Below are 27287 nucleotides of genomic sequence, written 5' to 3'. Positions count from 1 at the left end.
TGAGATTCTGTCGAAATGTCTCTTCTACCCTTTTAGGGATATATCCACAATTACACGGGAAGAAACCCGAAATATTAACTATACACACATATATACCTGTGAAAACTTACATATATATATATATATATATATATATATATATATATATATATATATATATATATATATATATATATATATATATGTATATGTATATGTATATGTATATGTATATGTATATGTATATGTATATGTATACACACTAGTTAAAAGGAAGAAACAGCTGTGATCACACATTGCTCCTAGAAGCACGAAACCGAAAACACCAGCCTGAAGATGACGAATGAGACTTCGTTGAAACGTCACCAAGACACCTCCAAAGACCTACATATATATATATATGTGTGTGTGTGTGTGTGTGTGTGTGTGTGTGTGTGTGTGTGTGTGTTCCCATGTAAGCAGGCAAAAGTTAGTACACTTCCAGGCCAAGAATAATTTGGTGGTATATATATTAGTTTGACTGAATTCTTTCTAATTCATACCTTAAGTTCAGCTGGTCATGTTTCTTCCCCATAAGACAGCCAGCTCAAAACAATTTAATGCTCACACTGCATTAAATTTTACATTGCATGTCAAACTAAGCCAAGTAGTTTTGCCACTAAGCCAGAGAAAATGGAGTTTTAGAAGTCCACTTAGTTATAATTTCAGAAATTGTGATAATACATCGAAAGGATTTCATTTAATAACCATTTTAAGAATAATCCAGACAGTTCTCCTTATAAAGGTTAACAAGGGATAATTGCTTTCTCAGGAAACCATGAGAATGACATGGTTTGCTACTTTGTTTTTACTAAAGTTTCATGATGCTCACTTTTCACTACTTTTAAATGAAACAAATGGGGTTAGATGGCAAAGATTATGAAAGAAATTAGCTATAATGAGTCTAGTAACTAAAATCATTAGTATGAAAAATTGAGTTGACCTTACTTTTATAATTATTCATTTTCTTAATTTTTTTATACAGGAATAATTGGAACAAAATTAAATGATATCAAATACAAATCTCACATATAATCATATGCTTGCTGTAGATTAATAACTTCTTCCAACAAACTTGGCAAACTAATAAGTTTTCCATGTGGGATCTAGGAGAACATCTGTCTAAAGGTTTTGCACCAGTCTGAAAGCTCCCATTCTAAAACATGGATAATTTCATCACTCCTGCAAAACGCCATTTATTTTTGGCTAAATTATTTGAAATTGCAGTATGACTTGTTTTCTTCTCCACCTTTTCCAAAATTTTAGTTCTATAGAATGTGGTCCATATTTTCTTGTAGCTGGTGCTTTTGCTCCATTGTATCTTCTGGCTCCTGGACTTCAGATTTTTTTTTTAAAAAAGAATATCTTGAAAGGTGCCTTTTCAAAACATCCTCACTGAAAATACTGGGATTATTTTTGCCCATTACTATTAATCTTCTCATCATTCCTATCACCCATCTCCTCCCACTTATGACTGTATGACTGTAACCTTGTTGCTGATATCCTTAAGATTTATACTGACTGTTTCCCTATGACTATCATTAAGTGTTGTACCTTATGATTCTTAACGAATGTATCTTTTATTTTATGTACACTGAAAGCATATGCACCAAGACAAATTCCTTGTGTGTCCAATCACACTTGGCCAATAAAGAATTCTATTCTATTCTATTCTATTCTATTCTATTCTATTCTATTCTATTCTATTCTATTCTATTCTATTCTATTCTATCCCATCCCATCCCATCCCATCCCATCCCATCCCATCCCATCCCATCCCATCCCATCCCATCCCATCCCATCCCATCCCATCCCATCCTATCCTATCCTATCCTATCCTATCCTATCCTATCAAAAAACATGAGTCCAAGATAAACACTGGGGGACAAGGGGAGGGGGTGCAAGAGCCTCAATGGTGCAGCGGACTAAGTGCTGTTAAGTGCTAGCACTTAGCTGCCAGCTGCCTGCAATTAGGGTGAGTTCAAATCTCACCAGGCTCAAGGTTGCCTTCCATCCTTTCGAGGTAGGTAAATTGAGGGCCCAGATTGTGGGGGCAATAAGCCAGCTTTGTATAGAACAACATTGCTTGGGGGGGCCGAAAGCCCTAATAAGCAGGTATATACATAAAAGTATGCAGGCTATTGCTATAATGCATTGTAAACTGCCCTGAGTCTACGGAGAAGGCCGGCATATAAATTGGTCTAATAAATAAATAAATAAGTAAGTAATTTATTTAGTTCCTTTTTGCAAAGTATATGGATGACCATTTCATTCTTACTCTAAGATCTGTAAACAATAGTTTTTGTCTCTTGTCCTCACTGGTTTGAGCGCATCCTGTGACTCCAGAGATTTTTTTTTTTTGGGGGGGGAGAAAATTTTGAAATAATAATAACAGCAACAATTATTTGCTAAGATTGTTAATTCTGCAATTTTAAGCATTCTAATTTCCCACAAGATGTTCCCTATGTATGGTATGGTATACTATGGTATATGGTATACTTTTAAAAAGTCATTTGTTTGTGGTGTTTTTTCTAATATAAGGCAATGATAATACTGTTAAATTTATTAAATTTAAATAAAAGAGGACTGATTCTTCCCAAGACAAACTTTATGGTTTCCATATTTAAAAGTTCTTTTCCAATTTTTCTTCCAAAATTTGGATTCCTCCCCCCCCCCCACCCCCAGTTACATTAGCTCAGCTTGGATATTCAGAACTCACATGTTATTCTCATGGCATGGGGAAAGGGGCACTGAACATATTAGCTCACAGAATATCATCTAAAGCAGGGGTCTCCAACCTTGGCAACTTTCAGACTTGTGGACTTCAACTCCCAGAATTCCTCAGCCAGCTTTGCTTCAACTTCTGGGAGTTGAAGTCCACAAGTCTGAAAGTTGCCAAGGTTGGAGACCCCTGATCTAAGGTGAGCTGCTTCCATTACTTCCTTCTCACTAGCCATCTTACACTTTGGCTTGTGGGTTCAGTCATCCATAGAGATGATCCTGCTTCACTTATATAACCTAGACATTTGGATAATCAATTTAAAAAAAATAATAATAATTAAGATATGTACACAAATAGAAGAGCCTTCCAACCAATGGCATTTACTTTATAGGTTGTGGAAGTCAGGGACATTGATGAGGAGAAACGATTTTCCCTGCCTTCTCAACAATTGTGTAGAGGATTTTGTTACCTAAACAAAGTTATTGGAAATTGCTATCTGCTCCCCCTCAGGTTCACATGAACAGTGACATCCACTGAATTAAAAGCCCCTAAAGCCAGGTGCTTAAGAGAGGTGGCTTTTCACCACAGCTCAATATTTGGTTATTTATGGGACCATCTTCCTCCTGTTAGTTCTGCTTGACCATTTGTTTATTAATGACTTTGCCGCCTTGAACACAAAGTGACTCTAGGTGCCTTAAAAAATTGATTTAAAGCAGGTAAAAGAAACTGAAAATGAACAAGTGAAGGAAAATGTCACCAGTAAAATGCATGATACCCCACTGAGAGAAGGCTATATAGACAAACATATTCCCAACTAACCACCACCAGAAAGTCAGGGATTGCTTAACCCTAGGGTCTATGGAAAAACCTGGATTTGTGGCTATATGAACCCAACAGAGTTTGGGCTACACAACTGCAACTATTGAGAAAATATACTTTTCTCTATACTTTATAGTTGGCACCTGAAAGAGTTTCCAGATCTTTCAGGTGCCAGTCATAAAGCAGCAGCATCTTGTGAGACCTAAGAGACACAACTTCTCAGTAGCTACACCTGCCATCCAGGAATGCATTCACCCTGTGATCTACATAGCACCAACTCTGTTGAGTTCTCATAGAGCCACAAAACCAGAGCTTTAACATAGATTCTGGAGCAGAGTAATCATCGATTCCCTGTTGCTGGTTAATTGGGAATATGTTTGTTTATATAATATTTATCAGTGGGGCATTGTGTATTTTACTGGTGACTTTTTTACCTACTTGTTCATTTTCGCTTTCTTTTTACCTATTTTAAACCTGTTCTTTAAGCCACCAAGAGTTACTTTGTGATCAAGGTGGCATACTTATAAGTAAGTAAGTGAGTGAGTAAGTAAGTGAGTAAGTAAGTAAGTAAGTAAGTAAATGTATTGCAACACAGAAAAGCAAAACAGAAAAGAGAGCTCTTGAGTACAAGTCTACCGAGAAACTAGAAGTCTGAAGCTACGTCTCCTAATCCCTGACATGGTCAGCTAAGTGGCATGTTCAGAGAAGCATTTGTCTTCAAATATGTTGACTCAATCCTGCTGAGGAGATTTAGATATAAGCTCTGGGCAGTCCGTAACAAATTAAGATATCAGCAGAAACTGAAACATTTGTCCTCTTGTCACAGGAAGAGTTTTACAAGAAATAGATTTTCAGCTTACACTGACCCCTTTTGGCTGATGCAAGACTGCATTTGGATTGCAGTGTGTTTGGGAACTGATCGGAGGCACCAAAGCTGAATGCAAAAAGCTCAAGGAAAGACAAATGAATCGATGTCTCAGGAGCTGCCTATGGCTCTGATCTCACCATGTTCCACGTAGACCCTTAATATTTCCAATTTAATAAGGCCATCAAGCGATGGGTAAGCAGATAGTCACTGACCATATTCCGTTCCGTTTGATGCCATACCTAACCATACATTTTTTTAAATGAGGAAAGGGGAATTAATAATGCTCCCTGCCCAATTACTGATTCTGTAGAAACACAAATAACTCAGTGAAATAAAACCGCTATTGTTCTCGGACTTCATCTAAACAGGCTAAATATTTGGTGACTGTTCCTCTTGAATAAAGCACACCTCTGTTTTTGCTTTGTTTCTTTTTACAATCCCCTCAGGTTTTTTCATTTTTTTCTTTTTTCTTTTTGTCAAGGTAAATTCAGTAATTTATCATTGAATCAAAATAGTGATTTTTTTAAAAAAAATGAATACTTATACAATTAATAGAGGCTTAATTGCCAGGAGGAGAAGGCAAGATTCTTTTTGGAAGAATGAAGAGAAGTGCCTCTCTCTTCTTTAGGATATGATGGCCCCATCATGCTTCTATCATTTATCTCAAATGCTATTGTTTTCAATATACCAAACATACAGATACGAAGTGTTTAAAAGTGGTTCTAGAACAGAGTCAAAACAGCAATGTCATCTTTCAGTCTCACTGATGCTCTGATAGGAAATGTTGTACTTATTTTGAAAACCAGGAATGAGAATACTTGTGCAAGTGAATTTACTGGATCTGATTCTAAAAATAAGCATTTTACAGATGTGAGTGGAAAGTATAATGGGTTACACTGGGCTACTTACATTATTGAATAAAATCCTGGACAAACTGAAATGAGGATGGAGAAGTTAGAAAGGCTGCCATGGATACATTTGTAAAAAAAAAAATGCTTGTGATGATGTTAAGAGCCTTGGTAGCACAGTGGACTAATGCACTGTTATTAACATCTGCTGCTTGCAATTACTGCAAGTTCAAATTCCACCAGGCTCAAGGTTGACTCAGCCTTCCATCCTTTCAAAGGTAGGTAAAATGAGGACCCAGATTGTGGGGGCAATAAACTGACTTTGTATAAATATACAAAAGTATGAAGGCTATTGCTTAGCGGATTGTAAGCCGCCCTGAGTCTCCGGAGAAGGGCGGCATATAAATTAAAGCAAAAAAAAAAAAAAGATATGTTATGGGGATGTACATGTGCATATAAAAGATGAAACTCTTTTGGTTGAGAATACATATGATTTTTAATGAATGTAAGACAGATTCCATAACACAACAAGGAAAATGGATATCGAAAACCAAAGTACTTGGGTTTGATGAGGTAAATGAAGTAAACAATTGTTAATTATCTGTCTGTCCATCCATCTATCCAAAGACACACATTGCCAGAAATGAGACCAAGTAGATGAATTTGCATACTTTGGCAGAATGTTTATGAAAACCGAGGAAATGGAGAAATAAAGATGTACAAATGCTGGTAATAAGTAGTAGGTAGTATGTGATTTGCTGTAAAGAATGAATGATTATTGAAAAAGCAATAATGAATGTGAATAAGGCTGTGTTTCTGCTAATTGTAGAGGTGAGTATGTCAGATGAAATATAAAAGTAAGTTGAATGCACTAGGAATGGAAAAGGCAAATTAGTGTAGTGGTTGAGGTATTAAGCTAGAAACTAGGAGACCATGAGTTTTAGACTCACCTAGGCACAAAGCCACCTGGTTGACCTTTAGCCAGTCACTCTCTCTCAGCCCTAGGAAATAGTCAATGGCAATCCACTTCTGAAATATTGCCAAAAAAACTGCAGGGACTAGTCCAGGCAATTGTTAGGAATCATTCTTGGTTAAAAATTCCAGACACACACACACACACACACACACACACACACACACAGAGAGAGAGAGAGAGAGAGAGAGAGAGAGAGAGAGAGAGAGAGAGAGTGAGTCAAGAATGAAGGAGGGTTAAATTAATTTGAATTAAATACGAAAAGGAGGGACCTGTTTTTTATGTATTTTGTTGTTAATGTTTTGTTTTTTTAGAAAACATTTGCGTGTGTGTGTAATTTTAGTTGTAGGATTTTGTGAGGCAAATTGACAACCCTAACAATTAACTTGGGAAAATCATGAAAGTTTAAAAATTATGAAACAAAAATATTGTTATAGTTGGCATTTTCATTTCTTTTAAAAATACATCAGCATAAGCATATGGACTGAGTGGTATTGAATTTACTTCTAAATAAACACGAGTAGAACTGTGGTTTTACTATGTTTTGTACCTACTTTAGAGTCAGGCCCTCAAAATTGCTCACTTTTCATTGAAACTTTGTGTAAAAGGATATAAACAAGGTTTCTCTTTTTACAAAATGAGTTATTCTTTATGTTGACCTATAATGGAGTAATGGCACCAGCTCTAGGGGAAAAGAACTCCTATAATTTTAAATACGATTTGTGGCACAAGCTTGGAACACTGTTGACATACAGCTGCCATAAATTTGCCACTGGCATATTGATGGGGCCTTCATAATTCCTTAATTGTGCAGAAACCATTAAACAAGAAAGTTAAGGTGAAAAGGAAAACCTGGTAGATGCTAAAAGAGACTACAAGCATATCAAGTTGTCTAAATTAAAAAGGGTTATAAAGGCCAAGAACATTCTTTCCTTTCTGACAGATGTATGAAGGAGGAGGACCAGGGAAGGGCCAGGGATCGATCGATCAATCAATCAATCCAATTCAATTCAATTCAATTCAATTCAATTCAATTCAATTCAATTCAATTCAATTCAATTCAATTCAATTCAATTCAAGGAAACAAATAAAACAGTACCTTCCTCTGTGCAGAACTTAAAAAAAAATCAATCAATCAATCAGAATAGAGCTGGAAGGGACCTTGAAGGTCTTCTAATCCAATTCTCTGCTCAAGCTGGAGACCCCATACCATTGCAGACAAGTGGCTCTCCAATCTTTTCTTAAAAACCTCCAGCGATGAAGCACCCACAATTTCTGAAGGCAAGCTGTTCCATTGGTTAATTGTCTCACTGTTGGGAAGTTTCTCCTTAACTCCAAGTTGCTTCTCTCCTTGATTAGTTTCCATCCATTGTTTTTTGTTTTGCCTTCTGGTGCTTTGGAAAATAAGTTGACCCCCTCCTCTTTGTGGCAGCCCCTCAAATACTGGAATACTGCTATCATGTCAGCCCTAATCTTTCTTTTCATTAGACTAGACATACCCAATTCCTGATGAGAAGGAAAACATCTTCAAAGGGGGGAGGGGAAACCCTAGAAAGTCCAGTTGCCTCTTGAAAAATCATCTTTGTGACCACCATGACGTGGAGACTGAGAATCTCCATAGATATCTTTTTGGATGAGAAGTGAAACAAACCCAAATCCAAAGGAAAAAAACCCCAGAAAGTCCAGTTGCCTCTTGAAAAAACACCTTCGAGGAGATCAGCTCAGATACCTCATCCCACGGTGATGGATGAGCTCACCTGGTGCCTCATGTAGATGTTAAAAAGGAGAAGTGAGAACACCAAACCCTGTGGTACCCCACATAGTAGGGGTCAAGAATGGGACCTCTTTTCTCCAATCATCACTGACTGAAATCAACCCTAAAGATGGGAGGTGAAATAGCAAAGCATCATGCCACCCACCCTAATCTTCTGAGCCAATCCAGATGAATACCATGGTCAATAGTATTGAAAGTCATGGAGAGGTTACAATAGGCAAGGGTGGAGGCACAAGCTCCATCCTGCCCATGCCAGAGGTCATCCAAAAGGGAGGTCAATGCTGTTTGATCAAACCAGAAAGTTAACAAAAATTCAAAGGACTGGCCTGAACAGAAGTCTGTATGTTGTTAACTCCACTTTATTTGAAAGATTGTGGAACATAGCTTTCACAGCTAATTTTGTCTCTCACTTATAGAAGCAGTAAAACTGAACCCCGCTCATAGCAGAGATGCTTAAAATGGCTCGCTGTACTGAGCATTAGAAGTAGAACTAGGATCTACATTCCAAGTCATAGAACCCACAGTGGGACAGAACAATGCAATGTACACTGTGAGACAAATTCCACCTTTTGTGTACTTCCATGCAATATCACAACATGAGTACAAAAGGCCAGAGCATACATCACAACACACATTTCTTTGTTTCGGTGTCATCATGGTTAAGATGTTAGGATCTTCAGATTAGCATTTCCAGATGTATGCCTAAGCAAGTCCCTTTCTTGTCTTTTATCTTTGTCTCCCTTCTTTTGTCTAACAGTCAGGGTAGGTCTTCTTTTTTTCTGGATCTCGTACTCCTTGGATTTAAAATCACCTTCGTATCTCCTAAAGCATTTGGAAAAATTATTCTCAAGCACGCATTTGCTTTGCCAGCTTTATGATTTGTTATCCATCTTGTGGGTTTTTAAAAAGAAACCTGTACTTAGTCTTCAAATTAATGGTCTGCAGTATATGTATGGGTAAAAACATTCAGTACAATGAACATAATAGTTGTGTTTGTGATATACATACTTGGTAAAAGCTTTCCCATTTTCATCATTCAGACAGGTATAATCTAATAAATCATAAACAGGAAATAGCAGTGGGATAAATGCTTTGGGAAAATAGAGGATTTTATGGTGGATTACTGTATACAAAAAGCCTTCATTTCTACTGGCTTTTTCTCTGAGATTTTTTTTTTTTTTTAGTGCAGGGATGTGCAAAGATTTTTATTATGTTGAAGACATCAAGGTGGCTAATATTATCCCCTCTTTGTGGACAGACAATGGGGGAGTCTACTGCAATAGGATTTCTCCAGGTTAATAGGCTGATGCCGGCATCTAGGGTCTTTCAGCATTATTTTGGACCAAGCTTTCTTCTTACAGAACAGTGTTCTGTTCAGAATTTGCTGCAGTGAGTTGTTGCAAAGCTGACATATTTCTCCCAGAGGATCCTTCTACTCCTCTAGGAGAGACCATGTCAGATCCATTCTTTCAGGTTCAGGGAGCTTCCACTCTGAAATAGAAACCATTGCATGAACCAGCAAGTAGACAAATGGAGTAGAGATGGCAGGCACAGAATACAAGAACAGGATATGGTCATATGACAAATAATCCCCTAGAGAAACAAAGGTCCATGCTTAAGAGTAATGTCTTTCTCATGGGTCATATAATGTATCTCAGAAGGTTAGAGCTAAGTTTTGGGTGGGTTGTAGAGAATAAAAACCTTCCATTCCAAGCAATTCCTTCTTCACATGTTCCTGAACTGGTGTTCTGTCCCCGTACCACACACACACCCAACCAGCCAGCCGAGGGTTAAATAAACTCTTCAAACACTCAACATCAGTGATAAGGAACTTGGCAGCAACTCCGTGACTGGCTGCCAAGAATTTTTACTCCGATAACACAGACAAAAATACACACAGTTTGAATAGTCCAGTTTCTAATTAAATCCACAGCAAATAGGTGTTGTGTCCGAAGGTGCAAAGTGCCTCGCCAGAGATTAGCTTTGTCCATCACAGAGTCCGAATGGCCACCACACTCACTTTTATAGCCTGTGGGGTGTGGTCCAATGACTCAGCTTAATCTCTGGCATGTCTCCTTTTCTGCTGCGCCTGCTTGTCTCTCCGACGCTGGCGTGGGTCCAACCACAATGTTTCTTCGGCACTATCCGACGGCTCGGAAACACCTGGCTCCTGGCCAATTACTTCTCCTTCGGGAGACACCTGAGGCATTGCCAGAGAGGAGGGTCCTGGAGAGGGAGGCCTGGCCATCTCCTCTCCTTCATGTTCGAAGCCTTCTTCCTCCGATAAGATAGGCTCGGAGGACGGAGCCACAACAACTGGATTCCTTGTCCCCAGAGATGAGTTTCACATAATTTTACCACCGGTTCACCGCACACCGAAAATGTGAGCACGTGCAGCTTGCACGCATGACCGCGGCTTAGAAAATGCAGCTAAATAGGACAGCATAGTGCCGGGGGTGGGGCAGAACCACCCGCAGGTCACCACTACCGGCTCGCCTGAATTGGTCCAAGCCAGCTGAATACCACCACTGCTTGTTCCTAATCCTGGAGTGCACTTGAACTCTGATTCTGCTATTCATTAGCTTTTGCGATCATCATGATGGACCTTAGATCTCACTGTGTACTTTGTTTCTGTGAACTTAGAGCAATTTCCACTTGGGCAAGAAAGAAGTCTTGGTATATTCTCACAAGGATCCATCCTGATGTTAAAATTGAAATATGAGGGAAACTCAACTAATACAGGGGCTCATAAATGCTATTGCTGCCTGACACTATTCCTCTGTCACTGCTTATAAATCCATGGAGAGCATGTCATTGGGAATTACTACACCTGGGAAAGCAAATCCTAGGTGACACTTTGCCAAGGGCTTTCTTTACCTTTCAACTGTAGCTGGACAAAGTCTCCTTCGGCTGTATCCCTGACAAGTCTTAAAATCTATATAAGAACATTGGGCAAAAAGAATATGAAATGTCCTTGCTTTGAATCAGTGATTCAAATGAATCAAATCATACAGGTAATAAAAAACTAACATTCAGTGGACCAAAGGGAAACTTCTTCTCAAGATAAATACTAGCTTCAGGGAAAGAATGTTCTTTAGGTGGGAAGAAAAGGACTTGATTTTTCCTCTATGCCTGCTTTGATCCGCTTTTCTTTCTTTTTTTTCCCTTCCTCCCTCCCCCCCCCCGATACAATTTGCAATAAAAGAGAGAAAACTTCTCCACCATTAAAGCAAACAATGCTTTAGCAGTGCACTTTTCAACTTTCAATTAGAGCCTGAGTGGTGCAGCAGACTAATGCTACTGTTAAAGGTAGTAGTTAGCTTCCAGCTGCTTGCAATTACTGCGAGTTCAATCCTCACCAGGCTCAAGGTTGACTCAGCCTTCCATCCTTTCTAAGGTAGGTAAAATGAGGACCCGATTTGTGGGGGCAATAAGCTGACTTTATATAAAATATACAAAAGTATGAAGGCTATTGCTTAACGCATTGTAAGCTGCCCTGAATCTCCGGAGAAGGGCAGCATATAAATAAATAAATAAATAAAATAAATAAATAAATAAATAAATAATAATAATAATAATAAATAACTTTTTGTGAATATATTTGTTGGGTTCCTTACAAATTATTCATAATTTGTGTCTAAACAAGAGGTACATATACATATACTGTTGTATGGATACTTATACACAGAGAAAAAGAGAGACAGACAAAGAAACAGAGAGAAAAATATGTTCTTTGTATACTGGGCTTGTTCAATTTTATGATCGCGGGGTTATATGCAGTCACCAAAATGAAGGGAGAAGGGAGAAACAGTTAAATAAACAAAATAAGATTTCATTGATGTAAGGTGAGGTAATTAAGTGAACATTAATGAAAATGTTCTGGCCCCACCAGCTTCCTTATCCTAACTCCTTCTAGTATGGTCCTTGTCAGGGGTGAAATGCTCCTGGTTCGGACCAGATCACCCGATCCGGTAGTGATTGAGGCAGGTGGTTCGGAGAACCGGTAGCAAAAATCCCTGCCCCCCCCACCCATGCCCAACTGAGGTGCACAATCATCAGAGACTTTTTTTTTACTTTTAAAAGCATTTTTTCTACAACCTCTTCAGCCGAAAAAATGCTTTTAAAAGTAAAAAAAAAAAAAAAAAAGCCTCTGATGATCGTGCGGCTCAGCTGGGATCGTCAAAGGCTTTTAAAAGCATTTTTTCTACAACCTCTTCAGAGGTTGTAGAAAAAATGCTTTCAAAAGGCTTTGACGATCCCAGCTGAGTAGCCTGATCGGCAGAGGCTTTAAATGCCTCTGCCGATCAGGCAACTCAGCTGGGATCGTCAGAGCCTTTTGAAAGCATTTTTTTACAACCTCTTCACCGAAGAGGTTGTAGAAAAATTAAAAGTTAAAAAAAAAATTGGCCACACCCACCCAGTCACATTACACCACCACCACCAAGCCACGCCCACAGAACTGGTAGTAACAAATTTTAGATTTCACCACTGGTCCTTGTCCTGATTAAATATTGTGCATCTCTGAATCGAAAGACCCATCTTTTTAATAGTTAATTCAGTACTTTCCAGTTGTAGCTCACACACCTACCTGCCGAATTGTTAGAGCTAAACTGTAATTACTCAGAATACTTTATACACATTTTTAGAAATGCTTTTCCTTTCCCTTTTTGGCAGCTTTCCAGAACTCTCTGGGAAAAGAAATCGCTTTCCATTTATGACATCACTTTGTCATACCATTTGCTATCACACCAAGGACTGTGATACCATGCTCAATTTCCCTTCCCTTCCCTTCCCTTCCCTTCCCTTCCCTTCCCTCCCCTCCCCTCCCCTCCCCTCCCCTCCCTTTCTTTTTTGTACAAATTGCTGTCTAGGAAAAATAACATAGGTTCAGACAGAAGAAATTGTGACAGCCATGGGATTACAAGAGGTGAAAAAAATGAATTACACAATCTGGGTCTTTGTTCATACAATGCAATTAACATGGTAACCAAGTTAACCAATTTGCTGACTACAGAAAGAAACCAACAACTAACCAAGCAGGTTTATTTAGCACAACTTGTTGAAAAAACTTAAGCAAGGTCAGAAGTAACCCTTCTACATAGAAGTACCCATTCAGTCTTTAACTGATTTGCTTAAGTAGGTTATAAAAAAAAAACTAACCAGATTGTTTTTTAAAGAAAAATACTCTAATCATTTAACATTTGTATTTCTCAACTGAAAAATCCAAAGAAAAGGAAATTTTTCATAACAATCTTATTTCTTCTTTATTAGGAAGCTATCGGTTTATTGTGACTAAGCAGCTTTTTTTACTGAATTGAAAATGGCTAGATTACAATCCAGTCATGAAACTGCTTGCATTTTTTTTTAAATGAGGAAAATACTTTTTACTTAAATTGAATCCCAAACCAACAGGCATTTAACCCAGTGTTAGAAAAAGAAAATTAAAATAATCAATGAACATCATTCACACTCTGGTCAATGTCATTGCCATTCATTTACCTCTCAAGTGATCAGAATAGTTTTTTATTCCATTCGTTTCTTATGGTCTCTCAATAAAAATATCAACTCCAACCTACTTCATCCTGTAATCTAAAGAAAGAGTACTGTTTATTGGATTGTTTATTGGATTCACCATACAAATCATGACGGAGAATGTACTGAACTCTTTCCTACACATTCTGTCCAATGTGAGGTTTACTCCCAAAGGTGCTTTTCTTCAAAAGGCAACTGGAATTTCTTGTTTCTCTTAGAAAACATTTGGCTTCTTATCCAAGAAACTTTCCAAAAATGTTATTTTATTTATTCCACAATATCGCAACACAGCTCCCACACACCAAAATGGAGCGGCTTTACCGCAATCGATTACTTCATCCTGCCCTACCCCCCATCTCCTTGATCGTCCGACACGTGTAAGGCGAGGATGATTGGAACTGGAGTACCAGGTGTGAGGTTTAGGATTCGTCTGTCCATCCATCAGGCCTGGCCTAAGAGAAGCTTCCCCTCTATCCCTTTCAGGGCAGCGATCTCTGCTGCCCACAGGCGTTTTTCCATGCATGCCCGTCCCGTCCCATCCACTTCTTCAGTTTAATTGAAAACAAAAACAAAAACAAGAAAGTCCCATTGCCTTTTGGAAAAAAAAACATGACCTGGATGATTGAGAATCTCCATAAACATTGAGGTTTACTCATACAAATTGTCAGACAAATAAGTAAAGGATTTATACGATTTGAAGAGAAACCAGAGTATCACATAACAGAAAATTTGTGTTTTCAACTGATGGCATTGGATTCTGAATGTTGTATTTAATACTGAGTTCTAATTACTATTTAACACAGCATGTATTCTAGTTATATCACACTATTGCTAAGATGACAGTCAAATATACATGACTGTGTCTAGTTTCAGAAAAAGTTATGAAAGAGAGAGGGAGAGAGGGAGAGACTGTCAGATCCACTACCTTCGGCTTGGCACCTTGCTGGCATTCTACCGTCAACTGGGGAAGGAAGGGGAGAACAAATGGGCAATAAAGCTGTATACCTTTATGATGGGAAATTGAGAGGGGAGACTGACAGCTGATGAAGAACAGAGCATTTTGGAATCTGGTTTGTGCTGGCATGCTGGCGTGCTGGTATCTTCAAGGCTGTTTATCCTGAGAATGAAATTTCACCAGTCCAAACACCTCAGTGTTTCCCAAAACATCTCAGCTGTGCTGGATTGGCTACACATGGACGGACCATGAGGGGAGGGCTAGGGAGAACCAAGGGGTTAGTTCTGTATTGGTGCATGGGAACTTTAGATTCCACTTGACTTTATTGCAATCAGTATCTCTTAATACAAGTGCCTTTTCACTTCAACCAAATGGAGTCAAGAGTTTTACTTTCCTAGGAGAACAGATTGGGGCAGGTCTGAGAGAGAGAGAGAGAGAGAGAGAGAGAGAGAGAGAGAGAGAGAGAGAGAGAGAGAGGGAGAGGGAGAGGGAGAGAGAGAGAGATGTGGTTCATATTTCTTACTACAATGTTGTTAAGAATGTCAATATGACTAGGGGCCATAGTTCATTCATTATATATCAGACCCATAATTCCTGCAGATGTCCTCACAGTGTCCATCGCATCCCTACACACGGGCATCTGTAAAGGGATTATGGGAAGGGCCAGTAGGGGAGGTGGGGCAAATGACAAAGTGTACATCATGACATCATGTTATATACATAGTATGATTTTTGTATGTTAGTCAATTGCTGCAATACTAATACATAGGAGCAAATTGCCATAACTGTTCAACTGTCCTCAGGTTGCTGTTGTGGCTAAAAGTAGCAAATTTTGTGTGTGGGAGGAAGCAATAACAACCGATTCATGTGTCTTTAGCTATAACCTGGCTCTTCCCTCGATTCGAATGAGCGTAGAGATATATCAATAGAAAGGCTGCGCGTAAAGGGAAGTCTGCTTTTTGTAATGATTTGCTGGCAAGAATAATTTTAAATGGAAAGGAGAGAGATGGCAAAAAGACAATCCAGGTGGCCTGATCTATAGACAAACGCCCTCGATACACAAAGCTTGTCAGCAGTAAAATGGGTTCTTGGTTTGTATCCACTCCCTGACATCCTTGAAAAGACGGAGCTTGTAAAATGATGGATACTTCCTATCAGAAATGATGGATGGGCATTTGCTTTGGTTTGGGATTTTTTTTTTAAAGTTGTGGGAAACAAAATCTGATATGATGACACTTGAAAAATGGGGTGGCTGTCCAAGAAATACCACTTTTTTATTTTCTTCACTTGAAGATGGATGTAAAATATGAAATATATGCTCTTTTTTTTTCTCTCTTTCCCCTTCTCGGTTTAATCATTTCTTTTCTCCACTGGAATAATTTCTGTTCATTTTCAATCCAACATTTGAATAACTTTGTGATTGATTTTAATGGTATGTTAGGAGACTAAATCCTCATTTTTGGGCTTCCAGTGTGCTGCTCAGATGCACCATTGTGCTGGGATTGTGCTTTCTTTGGGGACTGCTAAGCTCTTTTTGATTGTAGAGTTATTGTTGTTCTTGTTGTTTTTTCCAGTTAAAAAAAAATAATAAGAAGCTAGTATTCTGCAAAGCAAGCTTCCAGCCTCAAGCATAAGCTTTATTTCCAGGAATATTTCTAGACCAAAGAGGTATTCTTGGAAAATAAACTAATAGCTGGCTGCAGCTGAATGCTTTGTTTGAAGATGTGCTCAGGGGGGAAATGGCAGAAGTAAGCTGAGTACTAGACAATATCCTTAAAGCAGGTGAATGGGGAACAGCCACAACAGCTTGTTTCTGAGAAAAAATATATTTTATGACCGACCACTCATATCACAGCATTCATTGTGTACATGATTGCAAAATTCCCAATGTTCCCATCAGCACAGAAAGGTTAAAGTTTTTGGTTTATGTGATCTATGTATATAGGCACAAGAGGGATGTTTTTCCCCCATAAGCTTTTAGTGCATAGCAATTTTGCTATGAAGAAAATTAAGGTCACGATTTGTGCAATTTTGTAATTTAAATGGTATATCCCTTCAATGGCCATCATTTAGGCCATTTTTAAGTGGATGAATCCAAATTAAATCATCCCAGGGAGATACTACAATATGTATCTTCTCTTTGAACACATCAGAGAGCGAGAAACCACCATCTCAACAGATAACAAATGTTCTTCTATTGAACTGAGTCCTGGGAGGAGCAGTGATTAGAATGCAGTATTGCAGACAAACTCTGCCCACTGTCAGGAGTTTGATCCTGACCGGCTCAAGGTTGACTCAGCTTTCCATCCTTCCAAGGTCAGTAAAATGAGGACCCAGATTGTTGGAGACTATATGCTGACTCTGTAAACCACTTAGAGAGGGATGTCAAGCACTATTGTCAAGTGCTATTGCTATTGCTATTTTGCTTTTAGGATTCCCCCCACCCCCAATATTCATTTGGAATCTGCCTTCCTGTAACTTAACTCCATTGTTTAGAATGAGGAAGAACAGGCCTTGACCTGCTCTTGACATCTTCAAATAGCTTAATTTCCTCATTTGTTCTTGACAAACACATGTTAATTCTAATAATTACTGCTTTGTTTTCAAGATAATTACAGATTGATCTCTGTGATTGGCTCTCATGTTTTCCCAAGAACTGACCTCAGGCTGATCACTCTTTAGTTTGTAGGATCTTCCTTATTCCTCTTCTTTACATGGATGGGTCTATGAGGGTACCAGGAGTCAAACTTAATGTGGAGATTCTAATTGCACAAAACTTTGAAGTGGAGCATCCCTTCAACAGAAGATCCTTTAACGTAATACCACAAAGAGAAGTGATATCCCATTTCTAATGGTCAGAGTGAGAAGGCCCTCTGCTTTGATCTCACCAATATTTGTGCTGGTAAAACACTTTTACAAGATAGTTGAGGGAACTCACAAACATGCACATAAATACATACACATATGCACACAGCAGGAGAGAGAGTATAAAATATTCTAATTAATAAAGCAAATGAAGCCAGTGTGTTTCCTTCAGTGTTTCTAAGCTACCCTAACGTCAAATTGATGTACATAGCTCATTACTTACAAGCCATAGCACCACAGTACTAAATACACATTGGAGGAATTATAATCAAGCCTTCAATAAAATTGTTAAAAACCATGATGCTCATGAATAATTAGTTCCAGGCAATTTAACCAACATTCATTTGGTGCGAAGTAACATTATTTTATTACGCATACTAGGTAATGTTCATAAACCTAGCATGTACTCTTGTTACAGGTTTGCAAACCTAGTTAGTAAGTTGCCTTTGATCTGTCTCCACACTTCTTCAGACAGAGAAATAGTTCTCTGCAAAGTGAACCAAGGATGATCAGACTATGAAGTTGAAGTATCATTTTATTTCTAGTTAAAGGCAAAATGGATAGGCATCTTCAATTTCCACTGGCACCCCTAAAAGTTACCTTCATAACTTAGAACTTTGCTTGGAGAAGTATAGCTCATAGAGGCCTAGAAATACAGAAGGATTTAAATAACTCTGATTACCAGCTGGAATTATATTTAGAGATTCTGAGCATATCTCCAGATGCTGATAACATTTTTTGGAATAGGGTATAAGAATGTGGTTAACTCAACCACATCTGATTTCAGTATCATCTCAAGAATAAGCATAAACAAGGTTCCACAAAGATATAAATTATGTTCTGGGCTGAGTGACATTTTCATGAAATATTTTGATGTGAAAGAACAATAAGTACCTATTCTGTTTGTTACTATTTTACTTTTATTTACAGGAATGGGAAAAGGGAGTTGGGCTTCACATATCAATATAATTTAGGTAGCCCCGCCTTAGGTAGGAGTGGACATTAGCTACTCTGCTTCAGGGTCAACAGTCTTCCAACAGCCCTCTGCCTATTCATAGGGTTGACAACTTCTCATTTTTTACAGGAAGCGTTGAGAATTCCTATGCAGGATGCCTTATCAAATAAAGCCATTATTTTTAGCATTTCCTACAAGGGGATGCAAGGACGCAGTGGCTCAGTGGCTAAGACACTGAGTTTGTCGATTGTCAGCAGTTCAGCGGTTCGAATCCCTAGTGCCATGTAATGGGGTGAGCTCCCATTACTTGTCCCGGCTTCTGCCAACCTAGCAGTTCGAAAGCATGTAAAAATGCAAGTAGAAAAATAGGGACCACTTTTGGTAGGAAGGTAACAGCATTCCGTGCACCTTTGGCATTTAGTCATGCCAGCCACATAACCATGGAGATGTCTTCGGACAGCGCTGACTCTTCAGCTTTGTAACGGAGATGAGCACTGCCCCCTAGAGTTGGGAACAACTAGAACATATGTGCAAAGGGAACCTTCACCTTTACCTTTTTACAATGGGATGTAGGGATTAAATTATTCTCAGTTAAGTTTCCTTTCTAAATACCCCTAAAACATAGACATTAAGTGGGGAGAAATAATCTTCTGTGACATTCTTTGTGGCTTCTTCTGTTAACCATCTGAGCATCCATTCTTACAAATCTTAAGCTTAGCAGGAGCAGAGCTGTAACTCTACAGCCTGCAAAATGCACAGTCCTTCAGCCTTGCCACCTATCAGCTTGTACTCAGAAACCTTGAATATCAGCGGTTCACTAATGTTTTATGATATTTTACCTCACTTTATGGTGGCCATTTATGACAAGCCTAGAATGACATAAACTGCCATAAAGCAAAGCAATGCAATCACACAAATGATCATAAATCAAGGTAGCAAGTAAAAAAAAAAAGACCATAAAACAGAAAGGAAATTGAAGAAAACAACATCTGAGTTGAGATTTTCAAAAACTAGAAGTACGAGCCTGAACCTGATGAGGGGCAGATGTGAAATGCAAGCAAATTGAATGTTCTGCCATTATTCTAATCATTTTCCATTAACAGGCAAATATATCTTTATTTCCCATAAATGGGTTACAATCTGATAGCTCTTAAGGTAAGGAAACCCTATTACTGTTCTATGCTAAGGAGTTAGATTTCAAAAGTGGTCTTTCAATTGTTTTTAAAGCCCAAACGCACAGCAATAATTTTGGCAAATTAAGTTTTGAGTCAAAAATATGGGCCAACTGAAATAATTCTCTGTAATTTTTATTCAAAGACAAATGAGTTCTCTGAGAAGAAAGACCCCAGTAGAGGGCAACAAATCTCCCCTGATATAATTCATCTAATTATCATCTTCCTAGATATAATTCATCTATTTTACTATACAAAGGAACTCCAAATGATCACTATTTTCCATATCCTAGATTTTTAAAAAAATTAATTTATGAAATATATTTTCCTTTAATGCTGCAAACTAAATGCAACAGGATCCTTTTGGTTTTCAAGGCTCTTCTAAATGTTGAAACGTGCTTCACATAGAACAAAAAAATGATTAGGTGGGAAATATTTAATGGTCTCCCCACTAGCCGCAATAGCTCTCTAGAAGCCTCTTTCTTATCATTGATTCTAACTTTCTTGTAAGTTAACAACAGTATAGCAGTTGTTGTCAACAATATTTCAAGTAATGCCATGCAGAAAAAATATCCTACATTTTTCTCCATAAAGCCTCATTTAATTTGATGAAACAAAAGTTGAAGAAGTATATATTTAGCTTTTCTTTCAGAATCTCAAGGTGACCCATAGTGCATTCCTCTTATGCTCTAGCTTAATGAAAATGTCTAGCTTAAGGGTCTGCCACAAAGAAGAGAGGGTCAACCTATTCTCCAAAGCACCTGAAGGCAGGGCAAGAAGCAACAGATGGAAACTAATCAGGGAGAGAACCAACCTAGAACTAAGGAGAAATTTTCTAACAGAACAATTAATTAGTTAATTGTAATTCCAGAAGTTGTGAGTGCTCCAACACTGGAGGTTTTTAAGAAGAGATTGGGCAACCATTTGACTGAAATGTTATAGGATCTTCTGCTTGAGCAGGGTTTGAACCAAAAGACCTCCAAGGTCCCTTCCAAATCTGTTATTTTCCCCATAATAAAATTGTGTATTGGGTAGAGAATAAAATGGCTGAACCCAAAAGCATTCTATAAGCTTCCATAATTGTAGGTGGACTAGAAGAGAGTCTCCCAATTCAAATCCAGTATCTTAACTGCTTTAACACTCATGGGCCTATTCAACGTTCACCTGAGTGTAACTTTAATATTTTATTCTATTTTTCTGTCAAATCTCTGAAAAGATGATCCAAGTAAGGCTTCCAGTTACCCAGAAATCTTGGATGGATGAGAGGTTTATTTTCTGTATCCAGCATTGAGAATTCTACGGGTCAAGCAAATGATGGGCTGTCATCATCATTTGTAACAATCTGAGCCTGAATTACATTATTGGCATGTCCAGTATTTCACAGAACCAGATGTTTCAAAAAGATTGTGTGAGAAAAAAGGATATGTGTACATACACCACCTCTTAAAGTTATATTCTCATAAAAATGAAAAACTACTGGTGGTGGAGGTAACAGCATTTATGAGAAGGATTTATAGACCACTCATGTGGTATAGATATATACTGTACACAACTACCAGCGAGGATAAATTCCACTGGACATTCTTGTTATTTTACCCATAACCTTGAAAGGGCTGTCATCCTCATTTGGCTAAGGAAAGCATAAAGAGACTAAACATAAAACTTCAGATTTTTTTTCTCTCTCTTCCCAAACACATTCACTCAGCACCTCTGATGTCAATATTAAATAAGAATGTATGTTTTAAACTGCATTCTTTTGAGGTATATATTATGCAGGATTCTAGTCTTCTTATGCTGACGGTGTTGTTCTTGTTTGTTTAAAAAGGGAAGTGATTCAATCCTATTCTCACTTGTATTTGGAAAACCGTTTTCATGTGTTTGTACATGAAGCTTTTTTCCCATTTGAATCTATTTCCTTTGAAGTTCCTAATATTTTAATCTGTTTCTATTTTAAAACTATTCGTTATACTTATTACCCCAGGAAGACTTGAGGAGAAGAAAAGGTTACCAATGTTAATAAATAAATACATTTGCAGTGACATTCAAAGAGCAATATTTCCCAATCTAGCTGTCTTTGTTCAGAAATATCCTTTTCCTTCGATTTATCCAAAAATGCTTGTGTTTGTGCCGAAGCAACCTGTGAAGTAGACCATGAGGAAGAAAATAGACTGCCCCAATGATGGTGAAGTAGGATGCAGAGAAGTTGTCTGAGTGAAGACTCCATAGGACAGTGATGGCTAACCTTTTTGCCATCGCGTGCCAAAAGTGGGGGGAGTGCGGGGGGTCACAGGCGCACCTGCCCACACTCATAATTCTATGTGCCCCCCCAAGCATGCGTGCGTGATCCACCCGCATTCCCCCCATTTTTGGCACGTGATGGCACAATGGGCCCGGTAGGCCCATTTTTCGCCCTCCCCAGGCTCCAGAGGCCTCTGGAGGCCGGAAATGGCCTGTTTCCCTACTTCTGGTGGGCCCAGAAGCCCTGAAAATTGGCTGGCCGGCACACACATGTGCGCCGGAGCTGAGTTCGCGTGCCCACCGATATGGCTCCATGTGCCACCTGTGGCATGCGTGCCTTAGGTTCGCCATCACGGCATTAGAATATACTGTACGGTTTACCTACAGAACTCTGAAATTCAATCTCTGTGTCCTAAAAAGCTAGAAAATTATTATAAAGTCTGCACAGCCACTACCAGACATAAGCAGATTGGCAATAAATAAATAAAAATGAGAATGGTAGATTACTGATTACTTTATATGATTTCTGCAATAAGTCAGGATTTCTTACTTGCATCTTTTTTAAAAAAAGAAAATGCAGTATGAGTTAGTATTGCAGGTGAAACAGTACTGATGACTGAATACAGACTTTTTGTTTTCAAGTGTTCTCACATGCAAATGACTAGTCAATTAAAATTAGTTAACCATAAACTGGGTCTGTTTGGGGTTAGGTTTCACTCCATCAGTTAGGCAGTAGAGACAAATAGCTGCTTATTACGAATTGTGACTGTCGTGTAGTGTTTGTCCACTGGCTTGGCATCTGTTCATTGAAGAAGATGATGTTGAGAAATGATCTGTGTGTCAAGTGGCCGAGCCAATTATTTCTTAAGTATACATCCTATATTCAGATGCAGTCAAGAATGCTTTCTGTCATCATTGTTTCATTGTTAGCCAATTGTCTCTACATATCAAGAAGATGGGAATAACTTATTTCTTTATTTCTTATTTCTTTCATGGTAGAGCCATCCTATTCCAGCTGACCCTTTGTATCTGACAGTATCTTAGAAATGTTGTACCATAGCATCTACAAACTGATCTTTGGTGTCTACAGAAAGGGAATATACAACTGATGCTTACTGGACAGTCACTGGGCTGGGAAAAGATTTTTTTTTTTTTTACTGTGGCCTATATTATTTCAGTGATCACGTTGAAAGAGGCTAGCCATAATCATATGTTCATTGACTCAGAAAAAAAAATGTCAACAGTTCTACATTAATTCCAAGAGGAATAGTAGTCTTCAGACAAAGAACTGAAAATATGGATCATTAAAGGAGAGGCAGAGAGATGGATAGTGAAGCCCAACCCACAGTAAATAAAGGCTTGTAATTATGTATTTCACACACACACACAAAAACACACACACACACTTTCAATGGCAAAATGCTTCAGTAATCTCATTACTGAGCTCACTAATAATCATTGCAGCATTCTGTATCTTCTCTAAGATAATGAGCAGCACTGTATGTTATGAAATAGACTCCTAAGCCACAATTTCTCATCTTGAGTTTTAATGGAACAAATATGCTTGCCTTAAGGTTTGAAATTTCACCTTGTTGTTATTGTTTTATTATCTCTTTCTTTTCTTTAAAATAATTATTTATGCACCTCCAATGTTAAGGCAAGTGGCAGTGGTTGGGGAATTGTAAACATGAAAGCTTCTGTGCAGCCTATAGGGGAAAGGAAAAGAAAATCCTTGTGATTTTAACCACTATCAAAATTAGCCCAAGTTAAAAGCAATAATTAGTAAACAACTTTGTCATATTCAGAGCAGCATCATTCCCATTAACATTTCTATAGTTCCCCAATTACATTATAAATCACGAGTAATACAAAAAGTCAATGCTATAATGAGAATGCATAGACTGCATCAAAAATTCAGATGCCAGCTTTTTCTTTGCTTTTGGATCCCTCTCTTAATTTGTTTCATTTTATTTTCTGGAGCTGTGTAGCAGCAGAAGGGCAATTATCATAAATAAAAGTTATACCTTGGTGGATAACGCACGGGCATTTGAGCAGGATAACTCAGTCCAATTTTTTTTCTTTTTCTTTTTTTTAAAAAAAAGCAGGGAGTTTGCATCTAGCATATACATACTGGCATATACTGTAATTTCTATTGCTTTTATTCTGTCCTATTTTCACGAAAATGCCTCCCAAAAATAGGTCTAGAAAAAATAGGTTGTCGGCATATCCTTGTTAAATTCTATGGGTCAAAGAAAGAGAGAATTTTGAATAAAATGTGACGGTGATCACTTACCTTAGCCAGAACAGTCAGTGCTAAAGAAGGAATTTTGGATGAGGATAAGGAGACAATAGAGAAATTACTTGCATCTGTAATTCCTGAAGGAGCTGCAACAAATAACAAGAAATGGAGTGCTAAATATGAATAGAATTGAAGTCTGCCTTGAAAAATTCAGATATAGAATTACTGGTTTTCTAACAATAATGTAACATGTAATATGAAAGCCGTCATATTACATAAAATGTAATATGACGGCTGTGGCCAGGGGGGCTTTTTATCAGGTTTGCCTGATACGCCAGTTGCGCCCTTTTCTGGATCGGGACTCCCTACGCACAGTCACTCAAGCACTCGTCACTTCTCGTCTGGACTATTGTAACGCTCTCTACATGGGGCTCCCCTTGGGGTGCACCCGGAGGCCCAACTAGTGCAGAATGCGGCCGCGTGGGGGATTATGGAAGCGACGGGGCGCTCCCATGTGACTCCTTTCCTGCGCAAGCTGCATTGGCTTCCGGTGGACTTCCTGGTGCGCTTCAAGGTGTTGGTGATCACCTTTAAAGCGCTCCATGGCTTAGGGCCGGGGTATTTACAGGACCGTCTTCTGCCACCAATTGCCTCCCACTGGCCAGTTCGCTCCCACAGAGAGGGCCTCCTCAGGGTGCCGTCAGCCAGACAATGTCGGCTGGCGATCCCCAGGGGAAGAGCCTTCTCTGTGGTGGCACCTACCCTCTGGAACAATCTACCCCCAGAGATACGAGTGATCCCAGACCTCCGGACTTTTCGTCGGGCCCTTAAAACCTACCTCTTTCAGTTAGCCGGGCTGTCCTGATTTTATGATGGGGTTTTTAAAATTTGAAATTGGTTTTAAATTGAAATGTTTGGTTATGGGCCAAATTGTTTAATTATTTTAAATCTATTTTAACTTTTGTATATAAAGTGTTTTACTTGGCTGTTCACCACCCTGAGTCCGAAAGGAGAAGGGCGGTATAGAAATTTGAAAAATAAATAAAATAAAATAAACAGATACAGGAAGACTGGAAAATGGCTAATTGCAAAGATTGGTGTTGTTTCACTAGCAATTGGAGTTGACTGAGAACATTTTGCTTCAGCCTGTCAGGCCCCAGATATTTCTACAGGGATGCTGGCATTTTGGTGGGAAGAAGTGGGGGAGGAATGGAGTGGTCTGTATATGACGTTTCTGCTTCTGCTTCTGTTTCCAGTTTCTGTTTCTGTTTCCTGCATTACTGTGCTAATATGTATATGAAGTTTCTGTTTTTTGCATTACTGTGTTAATCGCTATATGAAGTCTCTATTTCTGTTTCCCTGCAATGATGTAGTGTGGGAGGGTTTTGGTTAGCATTGCTTTAAATAGCTGATTTTAAGTGAGAAGCTTCAGTTCTTGCCTAGATCTCTTGTTATCACAAACCTTTCAATAAAAGCTCCTTTTGGAACCACTGCAGTTTCAAGAGTCCTGCTTTCTTGGGAAGACTGGAGAGGCAAGATCTTACATAGCATCTTCTTTGGCCCTTTAGTGATCTCCTGGACTATGTAGCAATAGCAATAGCACTTAAACTTATATACCACTTCATAGTGCTTTACAGCAGGGGTTCCCAAACTTTGGGCCACAGCCCCACTACCTGTTGGCCACCAGACCATGTGAGTTGACACTTTATGAGACAGAGGACATTGCTTTCAATGTTTGCCTTCAAGCAACATGATGGACTGTATTGCTTCTGATGCCCAAAGTGGAATCCACCCATTTTCTACTACTTGTGGGAATTTCCCTTAATTTCTCTTCTCTTTTAGGGAAAAAAAATGGAATCTATTTTCATCCCCATCAAACTGAATGAAAGTGATAGGGAAAATAAAGCATAGCATTATAATATATTATATTATATTTTTTAAGAAGGACACCTCGATCAGATATAGAATCTACCTCTCACTCACAAAAGGGCATAATCTTTCATCAAGATGAAGATGGAACAAAAGCATCCACTGATGTATAGATGGGTTTTGACCATTTTCTTTTCTCCTTATGGTTCTATCCAATACCTCCACAAGTCTCTAGCAAAACATTTCAGCAAATACAGATGGATGAAAAGGAGGAAGAATTGGCAAAAGAAGTTTTCACTTCAACGGGAGCATCTGAGGAGCTAAATCTGGTTCAAGAGAACTTTGGACCCACACAATCCTGGAATGCAAAATTCTGTAAGAGGAAGGGAAGAAAACAGAATGTTACATCTTTTAAATAAATGAAGCTGATTTAACTAAGGTCTTATTCTATATGTGTATATATACTGTACGATGAGTATATCCTGCTTATAAGGAAAGAGAGGAACTCATAAGAAGAGGCTAAAAATAACAACTCTACGCCCACTGGTTATTTTTATTACAACTCCTTTGTCTGCTGGAATCTTATAGGACATTGCCCACACAGAAACTGGCAACAAAAATGAAATATTTATTATGTCTGTACAAAGCATTTCAAAGGGGTGTTTCATGATACCTGTTAGTAGGAACAAAACTGTTCTCTTTGAAGTATTAAAGCTGCCGTGTGTTTTGCAATACTCATATGGCTGCTTTGAACGTTGTTCCTGGATGTATATCCACAGCTGCTTTGTTTTGCTGATGGCCCCAATGGAAGTGTTGTTTTGGATTGCAAAAGATGCAGAGGCTTTAACAAGTCAAACAATGGTATATATATTTTTGCATTAGTCTCCACTGGAGGAAAAAACCAAAACCCTCTTTTGACAGCTTTGCACAGCCTTAATCCACATCATGCTGAATTCTGCGTTCAGTTCAGTGGTTGACCTTTCTGATGAACTGGCCATTACTTAATGTTAGGTAGATCTCTGGCCCTCTATCAGATTCGCTCAGTAGAACCACGGGACAACTGTTAATTCTTGCCCAATTTTAGAGGGTAAAGTGAGTAAAATCATTAATTCAATTTCTCACAGTTTTGCCTCTGGTGATTACTGTCACTTTGGGTAATAGGTTGTCTGTGGTTCTGAGACAACCTATTCCAAAGCCTGTCTCACACTACTCAACCAATTAATCTAATGCTTCATTAATTGCAAGCATCTGAAATCATTAGAACCTGATTGAACACAAAAAGCATCAAAGCTGGAGAAGTTGTGATTGCTTAGCTAGCAAATAGTCTCAGCCGCAAAAGAATGTCAATGTTTATAGTATATGTAACGTAAACTAGGGTGTTCGCAGACATCTTCCTCCATTTGTATACAGCTATTCTGACATCTATCAGTTCAAGAGTGT

The sequence above is a fragment of the Pituophis catenifer genome, unplaced genomic scaffold (genome assembly GCF_029215685.1).
Source record: "Pituophis catenifer annectens isolate HBS135680 unplaced genomic scaffold, rPitCat1.0.hap2 SCAF_3, whole genome shotgun sequence".
In the NCBI taxonomy this organism is placed as follows: domain Eukaryota; kingdom Metazoa; phylum Chordata; class Lepidosauria; order Squamata; family Colubridae; genus Pituophis; species Pituophis catenifer.
The sequence above is the reverse complement of the archived record's forward strand: the minus strand, read 5'-3'. Positions refer to the sequence as shown.